Genomic DNA, 18,233 nt, shown 5'->3' on the forward strand with positions numbered 1-18,233 from the left:
AGATGTCAGGTGCCCCAAATGGGGAGCATATATATATATATATATATATATATATATATATATATATATATATATATATATATATATATATATATTTTTTTTTTTAATTAATATAAAACACAAAACATATACCTCCAAACAAAATCAAATACATCAAAAAAGCTTTTAAAGATAAAGATAGTAACAGAAATGAGAGGTATAGTTAGAGAAAAACAGGGGGCTGGAGGGAGGGTAACCAGGACTTCAACAGTGAATACACTCAAACAGCTACATTTATGGTAAGTGTACACAACTATACTATGTTCTTCATGTTTCACTGTTACTGTCATTACATTTGGGTAGAATCCCAAAGCTATGGTTGGGAGAATGGATTTATACAGCATTAGGAGTAGCTACAAGGCCCTGCAGGACAGCAGTGGCAAAGCCTGCTCTGGATTTAGAAAAGAGAGGTAAATGGTAATGTTTGGAGAATGTATGAACTGAGCTCCAGGTAGCAGCTTCTAGAACGTGTCTGGTAGGAACCCCTGTGAGGAAGGCTGCAGAAGTAGATGCAGCCCTGGTGGAATGAGATCTAATCCCCTTGGGGACAGGTTTACCATGGTGCATATAGCAAAAACAAATACAATGGCTTATCCATTTGGAAATAGTCTGCTTTGAAATAGCCTTTCCCTCTGTCCCTGCAGCAAATGCCACCAATAGTTGTTCAGAATTTCTTAGCGATTTTGTCCTGTTTAAGTAGAATCTTAGTTGTCTGTGTACATCCAATGAATGCAGAATCCACTCACCCTTGTTCTGTGGATTATGGAAGAAAGTTGGCAGATGAATGGTCTGATTAAGGGCCACACTAGACACCACCTTAGCATAAAGGATGGACTGGTCCTGAGAGCCACCCTGTCCGGGTAAAAAATAATGAAAGGCTCCACTGCCATAAGAGCCTGTAGTTCTGAAATCCTTCTAGCTGAAGTGACTGCTAAAAGAAAAGCTGTTTTCCAAGAGAGAAATTTTAGGTCCGCAGTAGCAGCTGGCTCAAAAGGAGGTAGTGAGTTTTTCCAAAACAAAACTGAGGTCCCGTGCAGGAATTGGTGCTCTCCTGGGAAGTCTTACATTTTTGGCCCCTCAGATACTGCTTTAGCAGAGGATGAGAAAAGAGGGGCAGGCTCTGTGTTGTAATGAGCTGAAATGGCAGAGGCATGGATTCTGATGGAAGAAAAAGATAGGCCCTTGTGAAGCATCTCAGTTAAGTATTGCAAAATCTGAGGAATATTGGGCATTGATGTGCTTATTCCTTGTGCTTGGTTCCAGGCACAGAATCTTTTCCATTTGTCAGCATAAGATTTTCTAGTACTAGGCCTTCTAGCCTCCAAAATGACATCCATCACAGGCTTGCTGAGAGGTGTAAAGGGTGAAATTAATTGATTAGCCATGCTGCAAGATTCAAAGTTTGGAGCGGAGTGTGCAGAATTTGATAGTTCTGCTGAGACAGTAGGTAAGGTGTCTGAGGCAGGTACCACGGAGGAAGGTGCGACATTGTGCAGGAGTGGGTACCAGTGTTGGCGAGGCCAGTCTGGAGCAATCAGAATCATTTTTGGTTTGTCCTGTCGGACTTTTAGTAGGACTTTGGAGAGCAGAGGCAGAGGGGGAACGGCATAGACTGATAGGTTTTCCCAGCTGAAGGATAGAGCATCCACTTTCCAAGCTTTTTTGTGATGAATTCTTGTGCAGAATTTGTCCAACTGATAGTTTTGGGGTGAGGCAAAAAGTTCCATCCATGTCTGGGCTCACCCATTTGCATGTCAACATGTTGAAAATTTGTGGTTCCAGTTTCCATTCGTGTGGGTCCATAATAATCTTGCTTAGTTCATCTGCCAGAGTATTTTGCTTTCCTGGAAGGAACTGAGCTTGTAGATGTATTTGATAAGTCAAGGCCGTGTTCCACAATGCCATGGCTAGTCTGCAAAGGGGGTAGGAATGTGTATCCCCCCTGCTTGTTTATGTACCACATTACTGTGGTGTTGTCTTTCAGCAGTTGTCCTGGATGAAGGTAGTCCTTGAAGGCTGTCAGAGCATTCTGTACAGCTAGCATCTATTTCTGATTGATATGTAGATGCATTTGATTTGGGCTCCATTTGCCCTGAATGAATCTCCCTGCCAGATGCGCCCCCCCCCCCAAGCATAGTCTGATGCATCTGTAGTTAGGGTTTGGGTGGCAGGGGGTAGAGTGAAAGACCATCCCATGTTCTGGTGACATGTCTCTGTCCACCAAAGAAACTCCTGATGTAGGCAGGGAATGAGAGGAATGATTGACTGTGACCATGTTGACTCCATAAGCTTTTTAGGTACCATTGAAGTTTCCTCATATGCAGTCTTGCATATGGAATTAAAAGAATGCAGGAGGCCATGAACCCCAAGGCCTGCAGAATTTGTCTTGCAGATATAGCTGGATTTTTGTGGCCACCTGTTTGAAGTACGTCATTAATTGAATTTGCTTTTCTGGCGTAAGGTAAGTCATCTGGGCAATTGTATTCAAGCTTGCACCCAGGAATGCAATTTGAGAGGGTACCAGTTGCGATTTCTTTTCGTTTATGGTGTACCCTAGACAAGTTAGAACCATTTTTACAAATGCCAGATGTTTTAGAAGAGTGTCACTGTTTTCTGACTGAATTAGACAATCGTCTAGGTATGGATAAATTTTAATATTTCTTTGCCTGCAAAATGCAATTACTGGTGCCAGGCACTTTGTGAAGACCCTGGGCGCACTAGATAAGCCAAAGGGCAGTGCAGAGAATTGGTAATGCCAGTAGCCCGCTTTGAAGCGGAGGTATCTTCTGCAAGATTCCCTGATTGGGATATGCAGGTAAGCCTCTTAAGTCTAGAGTTACCAACCAGGCATCCTTGCCTAGCATAGGTAGTAACTGTTGAAGAGTCAGCATCTTGAATTTTGGAATGTCCAGAAATGTATTTAGAATGGATAAGTCCAGAATTGGACGCCATGATTTGTCTTTTCTGGGTACCAGGAAAAAACTTGAATAGAAACCTTGTCCCTTTTCCTTTTCTGGTACTGGTTGAATAGCCCCCATATTCATGAGGGACATAACTTGCTTCTAGGCCTCTGCCCACTGATTTGGAGGCAGATCTGGCCATCCGTTTGGGATTGGCAACGTGTGGAAATGAAATCTGTATCCCTGGGATACTATATTTAAAACCCATTTGTCCAGTGTAATCAGTTGCCAGTTTCATGCATTAAGTGCCAGTTTTCCCCCAAAGGGGCGGCCAAAAGATAGGTGCCTGGTGATTGCAGTGGAAAGTCATTGAGACTTGTTTACCATAGGGAGGTGCCTTGTTGCTTCCAGGTTTGGAGGTGGAGGCACCCCATTGCTTTGTTCTAAAAGTTCCTTGCGACTGAAACCTGCAGCCTTTGGACTGTCTGGGTTTGACCTGAGCAGCTCTAGTGGGTACTGGAAAGGACCAGTTCTTAGTAGGCCAGTGCCTACTAAACCTGGGTGGCTACACTTGTAAGAAATCTTTCACAGTTTGCATAGATTTAGCTTCATCTTCCATCTTTTTCAAAACTTCTTCAGCCTTATTACCAAACAGACTGTCCTGCTGTAAAAGCAGCATCCAACAATTTTGCTTTAACATGGTCAGGCAAACTTTGCTCCTCGAGCCAAGCATGCCTTCTTATCACAAATCCAGTTACAGCAGCCCTGCAAGAGGCCTCCAAGGAATCAAAACCACATTGCAAAGTATGTTTTCCAACTTGTTCAGCTGAATGTAAAGTCCTGCAACTCTATTTTCCACACAGTCAGAAATCAACATCATTTTCTGTTGAAATAAACCCATGACATGCTGTTGATATTTAAGCATATGCAATTGACAGTTTAAAGCCCTGATTGCCAAGGTTACGACTTGTAAACTTTCTTACCCAATCTATCCAGCGCCCTGGAATCTGTCAGAAGGGGTAGGAGTTTTAGCAGTAGAGGCCTTAACGCCCTTAGGACCCTGGGAAATGGTTTCAGGGTCAGCAGTAGGGTTTTTGAAAAGGAATTTGTGGGAGTCAGGAACCCTGTAGTATCTGTCTGGCTTACTAGGAGCCGGAGGCAGGGACTCAGGAGTCATACTGGATTCTAAGAAAACATCAACTAGAGCCAGAGGCCTATGCTGAGGAAGAAGAAAATCCCCAAGTCTCTCTTTAGATTCAGAGAAATCCTGACTCTCCCAGTGGAAGTGTTCCCTTAAGGTATGCAAAGTTTCTCCAAAAGAGAAATCGGGTGAGACGCAGAAGGGATGGAGTCTTCTGCATCAGAGTCCTCATAAGTGGGTATAAATAAATCCTGATGAGAAGAGGAATCAGAAGAAATAGAAACCTGATCTGAAAATTCATAGTCCGTGCCTTGCCTAGGTCTCATAGCAGGAGGGGGATGGGTACCCCCTGATCAAGGTAATTAAATCTTCAGCCATTTTGATAATTTGTTTTTTAGGCATTGGGGCCTGTACACGTGGCCCAAACGTCGTTTTTTTAGACATAGAAGTAGTTTTTGGCCTTAGTTTTGTAGATGGCGTCAGTTTAATATACAAATCTTTAGGCCTGAAAACACCCTCAGAAGCCGGTGCCTACTCAGCAGCTCCGGACCCATCTAAGGTAGAGACATCCACGGGTTCAATACTTAAAGTATCTCGCGGCATACCAGACTCCGAATGGGTCTCAGTAGTGGCCTTTGAATCAAAAATAGCAGGTATCAGGGGCTGCGAAAGCACCTCACTGAGTACCGGCGAACCGGCGACTAGCTTAGGAGAAGCGTTGTCGGATTTGGACATCGACAGTCTGTCTTTTTCTTTGCGTTTTTTAGGTATTCCAGTAGTCTGACTGCTAACAGATGACATTTTTGGATAGTTTAATCTTGAGTCAAAGTATTTAGAAGCAAAAATATACAGACATTTAATAGTGCGTTGATTAAATTTAGCACAAAACAGATAGCAAGGCACGTTGTGGTTAGGGCCTAGGCAAGGAATACAGAACAAATGAAAATACTTGAGGTATTTGCTTCTCACAAGTAATGCAATTATTAACTTTCACTGACATCGGTAAGGAGCAAGAAAAAGTTTCCCCAACGGGGTACTTAGCTTTTAGTTGAAGACTTCTGTTCTGAAACTCGTAACCGAAAATTTCAGGAGTTGGCCAACAGGCACTTGCGAACTGCTTCTGCTTCGGGCACCGCGCGGCAAGAAGACTGATGTAATGGCGTCAGCTGCATGTTTTGTACCCCTGACGACCTGACGTCATGGAAGAAGGGACAGCAACCGACGCAGGACCCAAGACTTTGTTAATCAGGCCGACTGAGGGCAACCTGTCAGCAGATTACCCAAATGTAATGACTGCAACAGTGAAACACGAACAACATCTGAATAGGGAGAGAGGGCTGCCAGTTTGGTCCGATAACGAGGCCACTAATCTTTCTGCTTGGGAATCTGAGGTTTCTCAAGTTGAATGAAAAAGTCATGCCAAAAGAGGAATTATATTTAATAACGGGTCTGATGAGATACAAGTAAAGGCAAATTAAGTCTTCTTTGCCTCTAATGGAGATGACTTTGTAAATCAGAAGAGCTAGATAGAAGGCTTTTTCAAACTAATGTGGACACATGGTGGTGAAAAAACGAGTTAACAAGAGTGCTTACATTACTTACAGTTTCTGATTGGAGGAATGAGTCACCTACAGTATATAGCAAAAAAACTTTTTCTTTACCATAATGGACTATACAACATTTTTTCTCATTCTTGCACTAATTGTTAACACAGTTTAACCCATGATGGAGGAATTGTGAGTCTGCTGAAGAGCAAATACCAGCACCCAATTTACAGTTGTTTGTAAATTTTGATAACTAAAGGCCAGAGTGTTGGCCTGAAGGTCTGAGTAACAGATGCCAAATAAAAGAGAGGGTCCCAACACTGAGCCTTGTAGTAAAATCACCAGTAATGGACATGTGCAACTAACCACAAAAGTTTTCAGTCACTTAGCTAGCCACTGCACAAGATAAGAATTTATATTTGGGTTTACAAGTTTGTTATTAATGCTTGCATGACGAACGGTGTCAAACATTTTGGCACAGGTCCAGACGTGTGTACAACATAACCACTATCCAGTTTGATAAATTCAAATTAACAAGGGTCCAGGTTAAGAGATTTTCAAGGTGCAGACTAACGAGGTCCGAGATAATAAGTCACATAGCTTTACATGAGGCTAGTGAGATTAGTGGGCTTATAGTTAATAAAGGTCTGTGGCCGAGTCCCCCTTGTGTAACAGCACTACAATACTTAATTTTCCAAGTTTCAGAAATTTATAAAGTGGAAATTCTTAAAGAAATTATGTGGGGGATTCATATAAGCAATATCTGGTACTGATAATCAGGCAAGCTGGTATGTTATTCCAAGCCCACTGATGAGGTGGTTAATTAAAGGAAGTGTCTGGGAGTGTGAACTCCGTGGAATGGCTACAGTCATGGGTGAAGTAAAATTTGCACTAAATGTGCCAGCTACATCAGCTATTAACTAGATTTGGCAATATTAGAACATTATTGGGTGACAATTCTTAACTTCCTGACAGAGTTAAATACTGGAATTTATTGCTTTAGTGGGTATTTTAAATTCATATTCATCTTTCAGCTTCCTAAGAGTTCCCTTAAAATCCTTACCAGTTTACATTAAGCATGCTTTTAAGTTGGGTAGAATAAAACTTCTTATAAGCATTGAGTTATTTATTTCTCTTATTGCACAATTTATTTATACAAGTATTCCTCTGCTGAATGTTGTTTTTTAAATTTCTCATTTATATTTGAAGCAGATATGGACTGCCTTCGCAATATAACTATTAAAGTGGTGGTAGAAATCAAAAGTACAAGTAGAGGCTTAAGCAATAGGAGCCTTTCTGTTTTTTCCTCATGTTGTCCTGCTCATTTTCTGATACTCCTCCTTAACTGGCACCATCATTCCGTCTGACCACTCTTTACTCCAAATTTTCATACTACAACAAATCAGCCCGGTTAGTAATTAACCTAGTGTTGCTATCCCAAGCAGTAACTACTTTAACACCTGAAATAACTTTTTAGCTCTTTTATTATTACTCCTCATGAATGGTTGTTTCCGTGGGCAGATGATGGCTCCTAGATAACCCACTCACACCTGTACTCTATAATTATTGTCCTACAAGAGTTCGATTCACCTGTTATGAAACTAAGATAGGAGAAGCTTACAGCCTGGCACATACTAAGTACATAGCCAGGTGATACTTATCTCAGCCATGGACCTGACCCATCCCCCCCCTGCACCCTATTATCCAGGTTCAGTTTCTTCTCTTAATACTGCTAACATTGATGTGAACGAATCTGAGGTATTTAAGTGAATCCTATCTGAAACTTGGATTATTTAAAAACAACCATACTTTCTTGCAATAGTGGAATCCCAGGTGAAGGATGAAGTTTACCCCTCACAAAATTATTCCTCTTTACTGAGGCACAAAGACTGGAGTAGTAGACTGGAGTAGTTCCTCCCATCTAAATGAACAACACAAGTAACACAAAAGTCATGCTTGTATAAAAGAATATCTCCAAATTGAAAGACTACACAAACAGATTATTCCCCCAAATTAATCTCTTGGGACATATTAAGCTGTATACAATTTTGTACATTTACCCCAACTTCACCCCAGTATTAACAGTACTGAATGCCTTGTCAAAGGAATGTAGCGTGGGTGTGACAAAAAAAGAATTTCATCACTATGGGGACTTCAAACTAACCTGAATTACAAAAAACTGCTTGACAAAACACTTTTACATTATAGTTTAAGGCAAAATAACACAACCTACACAGGCAACTGCTCACTATTAAATGTCCATATCTCAAACCTTATCCAAAGCTACCAGACTACAGAAGTACTTCTTAAAGTATGTTAAATAGCTAGTTCCCACTCTTATTTGGTCTTCAAGAGAGACAACACAAAATAAAACCAATCTCTTCCTCTCAGGCAGAGTATTTTCTGCAAGACTAGACAACCTCATGCACCAATAGCTTGCCAATATATAATGGAAACCAGAATCCATCTCCACACTCGCCTCTGACTTACTCTTTTAAATAGTCCCTCCTATACAGAGGGTTTGTCACCCACCAAGAAGTACAGACTAGAAAGGAATGAATTCTGATGGATTACTCTGCTATTCTCCCATTCCCCAAACTTAGCACTCACTTTGGATAAAGTGTTTAGATTTCTTGAAAACGGAAACATGTAGACCCCGACAGGCTTAGGAACATTTCAGAATTCATAAAAAACCCAGTGAGTAAAAGACATTAACATAGCTACTAAACTATCAAGACTTTCTACCTCAAGACATAAATAAATCATGAACCATCTCAAAGACAGAAGCTGCTCCTTCCACTCTCCCAGCCAATATTCACTTACACTTAAACCCTTGCAACAGAGAGTAGGATTCTTCCCTATACTATTCTTTCAACTTCAAAAACAAAAATCTTTTCTAAAAAAGTACAATCTACTCTCACATCTTAAATCAAAGGCAACTCCCAACTGTACCGACCCCACTTTCCTTAAAACAACCAGCCCAATAACAGTGGACTCTTCAGATACTCAAACTTCATATATGAAGTCATCCCATCAAAGTCCAAATATGCAAGCGCCTTGACACTTTCAGATTTCATGTCCAAGGAACTCACTGGATTTTCACCCCATGGCTAATCATTTTGTCACAGCAGAAAGATAACGTATTAGGTTTATGCGCAAGTCCTGGAGTTCTTAGACACACATGAAATTCTTGCCAAAAGCAAAATGTTTTAGGGAATAATTTCCAACTCTTATTTACAGCTTTACCAACTCAATCCTTACTAATATTGTAAAAGGCTTTATAGCCAGTTTTATCCTTATAGATTCAGAGATAGTAATTGATGCTGAAAGATCATTCAGTTTTAATCTCCAAACTCTAATTCATAGGATTTGGAAAACGATCCAAAATGGTTCTAAAATTACATGTCAGATAGGACCATTCTGATGAAGTCAGGGTCTACCACATAAAGCAATGGATTTTTAAAGCAGGAGTACCACTAGGGACTGTTTCAAGCCCATTCTCCTTTTTAGTATCCACAGATTATTTTGCTTTATGAAAATGGCCATATTATTGTAAAATGTGATTACTGTACTCCCAGTGGTCTGTATGGTTAAGGAATAAAGCCCTGAGCAAGGCCTCGGTGACTTGTGTTCAGCTGAGATGACAGGCAGGATGGGCAGGCCCATTCTGTGGAGACAGACACTTCAACTTGAAGGCAGAAAGCAATGAAGGGGGGCAGACATTAGGCATACCAGGCCACAGAATAGCAGCCTTTTTAGTCAGTATGCAGAAACATGCACTTGCACAGGGATGGCATTATGGGTAATCATGTTAAAGTAGTATGCACTGCCTTTCACCCAGCAGCAGGGTTAAGCTAGCATTAGAGAATGGGTTATCTGTAGATTGCATCCTGACTAGAGAATGAACATTCTCCAGCAGGGTATTAAGTAAGGAATAATGCCTGACAGGGTGTGTGTTAATGTACAATTAATGTTAGTCCAGGGAGGTTATGAGGCCCGATTGTGCCTAGAGAATGGAGTCTTTGTAAAATTGTTTTCTTTTTTTCTTTTATTATTACTATATTATTTTTATACATTTTTGATGTAAAATAGTTCAGCCGCCTAATGTTTTAAAGTTGCTACAGTATATGTAAATGGTGTTAGAAGAAGCATTGTTCATCCAAAATATATAATTTTTCAAAACAAGTACCTAGATATTTGCTTTATTTTTTGGTCCCCTACTGCTAAAATGGTTTCTTGACAGTCATTGGGGATTGAAGTCACTAAATAACATACATTTGACTTTGACTTTATTTCCTTCAGAAAATTCATGTTAACACAAATCATGTTATTTAACTTACGACATTTAAAATCTGTTCCTATTTTTGAGAGAAACAGAGACAGCAGTGAAAGGGATTGAGCAATCCCTGGCAACAGCAGTAAGGTCTGCAGTCCTCTTGATATACCTCTCAACTGTCCAGATTTTCACAGAAAGTCGAGTTTTTGCCTCAGTTTTGGATATTTTTGGTGTGTTCCTCATTAAAGTTTTGGTTTTCTGCCAAATCAGTAAGAACTGAAGTCAGAGAATAAAGGCAATCTGAGTTATAGAGTTCGTACCCTTCAGGAAATTCATGCTAATGGGACACATGTTATTCTAGTAACTCTTAAATTTAAAGAGCAATATGAATTGCCCCTATTTTGGCCCTTTCTCCCCCCATTATTTATGGCTTTGTCTAGACTTCTTCTGATAAGAGGTCTTAGCTCAACATATCTGGATAAGCATAAAATAAATGGGGTACAAAGGCTCAAAATAGGGACAGATTTTAAATGATCCTGTTATAAAATCACATCACTTGAGCAATAGTATTTGTGCCAACTTGCATTTTCTGAAGCGTGTGTGTGTGTGTGTGTGTGTGTGTGTGTGTGTGAGGAGACAGCGACCTCACCTCTCGACCTTTCAGCTAAAGAAATCTAGATAAATAAAATAAACGCAGAGCAAAGTCTCAAAAATAGGAACAGATTTTAACTGTTCTTATAAAAGGTTGCTTAAATAACAGTATTTATGTTAGAATGACTTTTCTAAATAAAATTAAACTCTGAAACTCAAATCTATGTCATTATTTAGTGGCATCAATCTGTAATAGTTGGCAACAAACAATGTTTTGGGAGTAAGGAACCAAAAATTAAAAAATGTCCAGATATTTACTTTAAGAGTTATATTTTGGATGTAAAATGCTTTCTCCAACACCATTAATGTGGTACTACAGCAAGTTTGAAACATTACGGGGAGGAATTATTTTACATCAACAATATACAAAAACAAATATAGTACTTAATAAAAGTAACAAAAATAATAATTTTACAGAGAGCCCATTCTCTCAGTGCAATAACTCCCTCCAGGGTGTGTGTTAATGTGTAATTAATGCCTTTCCAGGGGTGTAGAGGCCCTCCACCTGCAGCATCGGGCCTCATAACACCTTCAACCTTGGGTGGGTGTTAATTACACATTAACACACCCTCTCAGGCATAATTGCTTACTTGTTTTGTTGAGAGCATGTTTGATAGTCGGCAGGCACAGGGGCAAAAGTTACCTAGGAAAGTATCTGGTAGCAACAAAGAACATATTCAAAACAAACCATGCAGAATTCAACCTATTCTGGCACGTTTTTTAAATAAAAACTCCTAATAAATACCAAAGTGACGGAAGTCATACTGTTCGTTACACATACACATACTCAGCACTGTCAACAGCTTAATCCACAGAACTCTGATTACAACCATCATCTCTGTCTTCATTTAAAACCCAGACAGTCATTTAATTCCATTACTGACTGCAGAATGTTCAGCATTCTTAAACAGCTCAGCTACTGGTATAAAACTGCCAACCCGATAATGTTTGAAGCCAGAAGTGCATCTAAAATCAGCTATCTTATTTCTAAATTAAAACATGCTCTGCTTTTCTCACTAAACATTGTGTACAATACTCATGCCCTCCAAACTGCAGTGATCAATACCTTCATACTTCCTTCTCCAGCTATAGAATATATCACTGCACCTCTCTCTCTCTCTCAAGAAAGCAATATGGCTTCCGGTGCTAACCAGTCTCTATGCTCTTACTTTCATTCTTCAAGCTGTTACATATGGATTACCACCCTTTTCCTAAAAATAAAAATAGAACTTAAATAATTCTATTATCCTCTAAGATCATAAGTTCGTGGAGGTCTTACTACTAAAGCAAAACTAGGCATCTCCTTAATGTGAGTGAGAAGGCAGTCTCCAAAAGTGCTCAAGACAAGTGGCATTACCCTTTATGAAAGTAATCATATTTTACATAAATGACATTTATAAAGCCTGAACAGATAATATATACAGTAACACATAAACTGTTACTTTACTTTTTTAAAATCTCTTATCAATATACAGATTTGTCACTCAATTCAGATTTAATGAATGCTTTTATAGAGATGTTTGCAATACTTACATTCTGCAGAAACACCATAAAAAACATCTGTTTGGAATCAGTCAACATGCTAGAATAAAACCTGACACATCACACCTATGTTTGTTGTATATATCTGGGATACTTGTACATAAGATGTAAACACAGATATGAAAAAATATAAAATCACCACACAGTGAGAAAAAACACTAATGAGACCCAAAACAACCTTCCCCCAAATAAAAAAATGTAGCACAAATAAGAAGCTCACTACATGGGACAAGAAATACCACAACAATTTAGACACACAATGGACACAGAAAATTCTAAGGGCAGTAGAGCAAGCACGAGCACACGCACACCTCCAAAGCAGACAAAGCACAGAGCGACAAGACAGCAAAAACAGCAAAGGAAAATACAGACAAAGAGACAAAACAGAAAAGAGGAGACAAGGAAGAAAGACAAAAAAGAAAAACAAAAAAAGGGGAAAAAAAAGACATAAAGAAAAAAAGAAAAGAATAAAGGAAAAGAGAAAAAAAAAAAGGAAAAAAGGAAAAAATAAGAGAGAAAAAAAAGAAAAAAGAAGAAAGAAAAAGGAGGAAAGGGAAAAGAAAAAAAAGAGGAAAAAACCAGAAAAGAGAAAGAAAAAAGGAAAAAAAAAAATTATTCTCTATTCTCTGTAACACATTTCTCACAAATATAGCTGGACAAGGTCAGAAAATGCATTTCCACACACATAAAGGCTGATCATGCAGCATGTATAAATATTATTACAAGTATTACACACATGCAATTGATTCTGCACAAAACTCTGCTTAATTTTATTAATATTATTATTTTTTCTGTAGAACACATCTTTTCATGCACAAAATTAATTAATAAAATATTTCCATGTGAAAAAATGATAAAGACATGATAATGACATATTATAATTTTTTACATAAGTGCATGTTAACAAACGAAAACACACTACATAAAAGAGATTTTTTAGCATGGATATTTTTTTACAAAGTATTACATACATAATTAACAATTAATAGCATCATTTTACAGCAATTTAAACACTATTGAAGAGCTATTATAAAAACAAATTACCAACAATAAGAATACAAAAAAAAAAAAAATGACTGCACAAAGTAAGTTGCAAAAATTCTTTTTTTGGTTAAATTGAAACGTTAATTTTTGAAGGATATTTGCTTTATACATAAATGCAAAATTATTGTAGAAAGTTTATTATTAATTTTCTATTAAATTTTTTGTTGTTGACAGCTAGAATTTTGGCATGCTTAACAGATAAAAATAAATTAGTAGCAAACGTGAGCTCAATCAAGATGTTGTTATGCACATAGGAAAATGATAAGTTGTTGTTAGAAACTTGTGCTTATGAAAAAGAAAATGGAATGACAATTTCTGTATCTTTTTTACACATAATTTACAACGAAAGCATGTTTATGCATGTTTATTTTGCCATGCATTCCATTAATTGGAGCTTGCTGGTTATCATGCAACGCTGTAAAAAATTTTCATATATATAGACAAGTTATGTTTTGTTACAATACATATGGAAACATACCTTGCATTAGCTGTGGTTATATTATTATTATCACCGATGGATTATTATCTGAAAAATTGGTATGAGAAAATAAAAAATGAGAAAAGTTTGATAGCTGGAAGACAGAAAGAACATTTATTTCTACTCAAGAACACTTCCTCAAGGGAAGAAAAAATACTGAATAACCAGGATGGTACTAGCCTCCAAGTCAACAGTCAGCCAGGAGGGGGAAGGAGGGAGGGACGTGAGAATAAAGGCGAGAAACAACTCACATGGAACGTTATGTTAAGTACATAACTTCTTTATGTAAAGCTGTTAAATCTCGCCGTTTATTCTCACTGATGGGTAGCGTCCCTAGCACCCTCAATACTAGGTGGCTCATGGGGGTATGTTCTTCAGTACCATGGAACCAAAGGATGACTTGTCCCTTGAAGTCTTATCTACTTTGTAATGCGTGATAAAGGTATGAGGCTTATGCCAAGTGGCTGCAGCGCAAATATTGTCAAGGGGCAATTTAGCTTGAAAAGCAGAAGACGTAGAGATGGCTCTGGTAGAATGAGCCTTGGGTTTGTGTGTTAACGGCATGCTCGCATTTTCATAAACAAAGGATATACAATTGGATAGCCATTTAGATAAGGTTGTTTTTGCCACTGGATTGCCTTTTCTGGATTCTGAGAAGAATACAAAACGTTGGTCTAATTTTCTAATATCCTTATTTCTGTCAAGATAAAATCTGAGCTGTGTACATCAAAAGTTTGTGCAGCATGTATTCCAATTTGCTAGAGTGGCTGGGAAAAAAAAGACTAGCAGCTCAATGACCTGATTGATATTTGACTCGGAACAGACTTTAGGTAAGAATGAGGGGTTTGTTCTGAGAGATACTCTTATCAGCATGGAAAATCATGTAGGGTGGTCTGACAGATAATGCTTGAAGTTCTGACACTCTGCGGACAGAAGTAATGGCCACGAGAAATATAGTTTTCCAGGATAAAAATGAGTTCACAAGAAGATGCTGGTTCAAAAGGGGGGAGAATAATTTGAGACCGCATAAAGTTCAAATTCCAGGGAGAATGGGGAATTTTGATAGGAGGTCTCATATGAAGAACGCCTTTAAGAAAATCTTAGATAATTTATGGCCCATAACATTTGAGCCACCAAACATGAGGTGAACATTTGAGATGGCAGCTAACTGGACTCAAACTGTAGCAGCTGGTGCTCCTTCCTTAAAAAGTTTCATCAAGAATTCTAAAATAGATGAAAGCGGAGCTCAGAAAGGGTCAATATTCTGCGTGTTGGCCCAAATTGAGAACCTTTTCCATTTACTGCCATATAATTTCCTGGCAGATGGCTTGTGAGAAGACAAGAGAATTTGTCTTGTATCTTCTGAAATTGAATAAAGCCTGGCAATTAGGGGAAGTGGATTAGCCAAGCAGTCAGTTTTAGGGACTGCAGTGAAGGATGAAGGTCCCCTGACAGGTGCATCAGAAGGTCCAGAACTGGGTCCAGGATCCATGGATCTTCCAAAAGATGATGGTGGAGAAACTGAAACCAAATCTGTCGAAGCCAGTAGGGGGCTATGCGTTTAACGGTCCTTCCCAGCGATTTTGCTTTTTGTTAAAATCTGGGTATCAATGGGAAAGGTGGAAATGCATAAAGGAGACCCGGGGGCCAATCATGTAAAATAAATCTCTCGGGGGATGACTGGGAGGTGGTATTAGGGCAAAGTAGCTTCTGTATTTTGAAATGATGTGGCTGGCAAAGAAGTCGCAGCAAGGCTGGCCCCATTTGCCGAAAATCAACACCGCAACCTGCTGTTTGTGAGACCACTCGTGAGGGAGCAATATTGCCCTGCTTAGCTTGTCCGCTATCACAATGGATTTCCCTGGGATGTGCATTGCTAACAGAGAACGCTGGGGTGACACAGCCCATTGCCAGACCCTGAGGGCTTCTCGACAAAGGGGGTAAGACTTGGTTCCACCTTGCTTGTTCAAGTACCAGACTACTGACATGTTGTCCATCTGAACTGCAATAGTTCCTAGAGGGAGAGAGTCCTGAAAGTACTGCAACACCAGACGTACTGCTCTCAACTCTAGAACATTGATGTGCAGATGTGATTCTTGATCTGTCCATGTGCCTTGGAAAGTCTTTCCCTAAAAATGCCCCCCACCCTATCAGGGAAGCGTCCGTGGTCACAGTGGCAACTGGAGGGGGGGGGGAATAAAGGGTCTTCATATTGTGACATGAAGAGACGTCAACCACCACCGAAGGTCTCTCTTGCAAGAATCCATGATGAGAATCATGTGGTGCATCGGTAGTTTCTGGTACGACCACTGAGCAAAGAGGAGCCATTGAAGAATTCACATATGCATCCTTGCGAGTGGTATAGCCAGGATTGCTGCCGCCATCAAAAGTACAGTTTTGTACCTACCATAAATGTAGATGTTCGAGGATCCACATTGCTGCAGTCCTTACTATTGGGTAGTCCGCTGTCCAGTCGGCCCGAATACCAGAGTATTGACGCCGGGTCAGGGCGCATTAGACTGACGTCAGTACGTCAGGGTACTAATGCGCATGACCGACGTCATATCCTCAGTCTTTTCTTGCCCCAGATGTCAGAAGACCCTAAAAAGACAAGGCCCAAAATACCTGCACCAAAAATATGTACAATATATACAGAAATATATACAAAAATATCAGCATATTACCTCACCTACACAACCACCCCTAAACACAGAGGGGAAGGAGGGAGAATTGGACTGCAGCAATGTGGATCCTCGAACATCTACATTTATGGTAGGTACAAAACTGTACTATGTTCTTCGTTCCACATTGCTGCAGTCCTTACTATTGGGTAGAATCCCAAAGCAGAGGTAAGGGAGGCTGGCAAATCATAAAGAAGTAGGAGCTGACAACATGCCTTGCAAAACAGCTGTGGCAAAACCAGCCCTAGACTTAGAGTAGATAGGAAGGTGATAATGCTTAGAGAAAGTATGCACTGAACTCCAAGTAGCTGCCTCCAAAATATCCTTAGTTGCCACCCCCCTTAGAAATGCTGTTGAAGTGGCAGTAGCCCTAGTGGAATGAGGCCTAATCCCAGCTGGAATCTCCTTGCCATGATGGGAATAACAAAATGCGATGCAAAACCCAATCCACCTAGAAATAGTTTGTTTTGACACAGGCTTGCCCTGCCAACTCAAAGCAAAAGAAACAAACAACTGCTGAGACTGCCTAAAATCCTTAGTCCTGCTTAAATAATAACGCAATTGCCTGTGTACATCTAAAGTGTGCAAAATCTTTTCCCTTTATTTTGGGGGTCTGCATAAAAAGTAGGCAAATGAATAGTTTGGTTTAAAGCCACACTAGAAACCACCTTAGGCATAAAGGAAAGATTAGTACGTAATGATACCCTATCCTTATGGAAAATCAAAAAGGGCTCTACTGCCATAAGGGCCTGCAACTCAGACACCCTTCTTGCAGAAGTAATAGCCAACAGAAAAGCAGTCTTCCATGACAAGTATTTCAATTCAGCAGTAGCCGCAGGCTCAAAAGGTTGTAGAGTAAGTTTTTCCAACACAAATTGAGATCCCAAGCAGGAGTAGGAGCTCTACGTGGGGGTCTTATATTCTTTGCCCCTCTAAGAAACTGCTTGAACAAAGGATGCGAAAACAATGGTGGGTCACAATCATAGTGAGCTGAAATTGCTGCAGCATGAATCTTAATGGAAGAGAAGGACAAACCTTTGTCCAATAACTCAGTAAGATATTGAAGAGCCACACTCAAATTAGGCTCAGAAATCTCCAAATTCTTTGCTGTACTCCAAAATAAAAATCTCTTCCATTTTTCTGCACACTTTCCTTGTACTAGGTCTTCTAGCTTCCATAATCACATTTAAAACTTGTTGAGGAAGTTGAGACCTGCTGTGTTTCAACACAGAATATGCCAGGCTGTTAGATGAAGAGAGTGAAGCTTGACATTGAGCAGATGACCGTCCTTCTGAGATAACAGATGAGGAATCAAAGGTAAAGGCCATGGAGGCTTCCTTACCAGACTCCTTAGTAGTGGGTACCAGTGTTGCCGAGGCCAATCTGGAGCTATCAAAATCATCCTTGGCTTGTCTTGTCTGACTTTAATAGCACCTTTGGAAGAAGAGGCAGAGGTGGAAAGGCATACACATGAAGGTTTTTCCAACTGAAAGACAGAGCATCCACTTTCCAAGCTGTGTGATGAAACCCCTTTGTGCAAAACTTTGGCAGCTGGTGGTTTAGTGGAGAAGCGAACAGATCTATGTCTGGAGTTCCCCATGACACTGTCAATTTCTGAAATACATGAAGATCCAGTTTCCACCCGTGGGGATCCATGATTTGTCTGCTTAACACATCTGCTAAGGAGTTCTGTGCTCCCGGCAGAAACCTTGCCTGAAGAGTTAGTTGCAAGCTTAGCGCAGTCTCCCATAAAATCATTGCTTGCCTGCATAGAGGATAAGAATGTGTTCCCCTTGCTTGTTGATGTACCACATGACAGTTGTGTTGTCTGTTAGAATCAACACCTGCCCTGGAAGAAGTAACTCCTTGAAAGCCATTAATGCAAACTGGACTGCTAACATCTCCTTCATGTTGATATGTAGATGCTGTAGTCTGGC

The 18,233-nt window shown here is 39.8% G+C and overlaps 1 protein-coding gene across 2 annotated transcripts in view; it reads right to left on the reverse strand.

Annotated features, from left to right (window-relative positions):
* Positions 1–18,233, reverse strand: part of LOC122815653 (protein artemis-like) — a 934,783-nt gene that overhangs the window by 604,834 nt on the left and 311,716 nt on the right. The window lies entirely within an intron of this gene.

This window comes from Protopterus annectens, chromosome 11.part0 (genome assembly GCF_019279795.1).
Source record: "Protopterus annectens isolate FY-2018-M chromosome 11.part0, PAN1.0, whole genome shotgun sequence".
Lineage (NCBI taxonomy): Eukaryota > Metazoa > Chordata > Ceratodontiformes > Protopteridae > Protopterus > Protopterus annectens.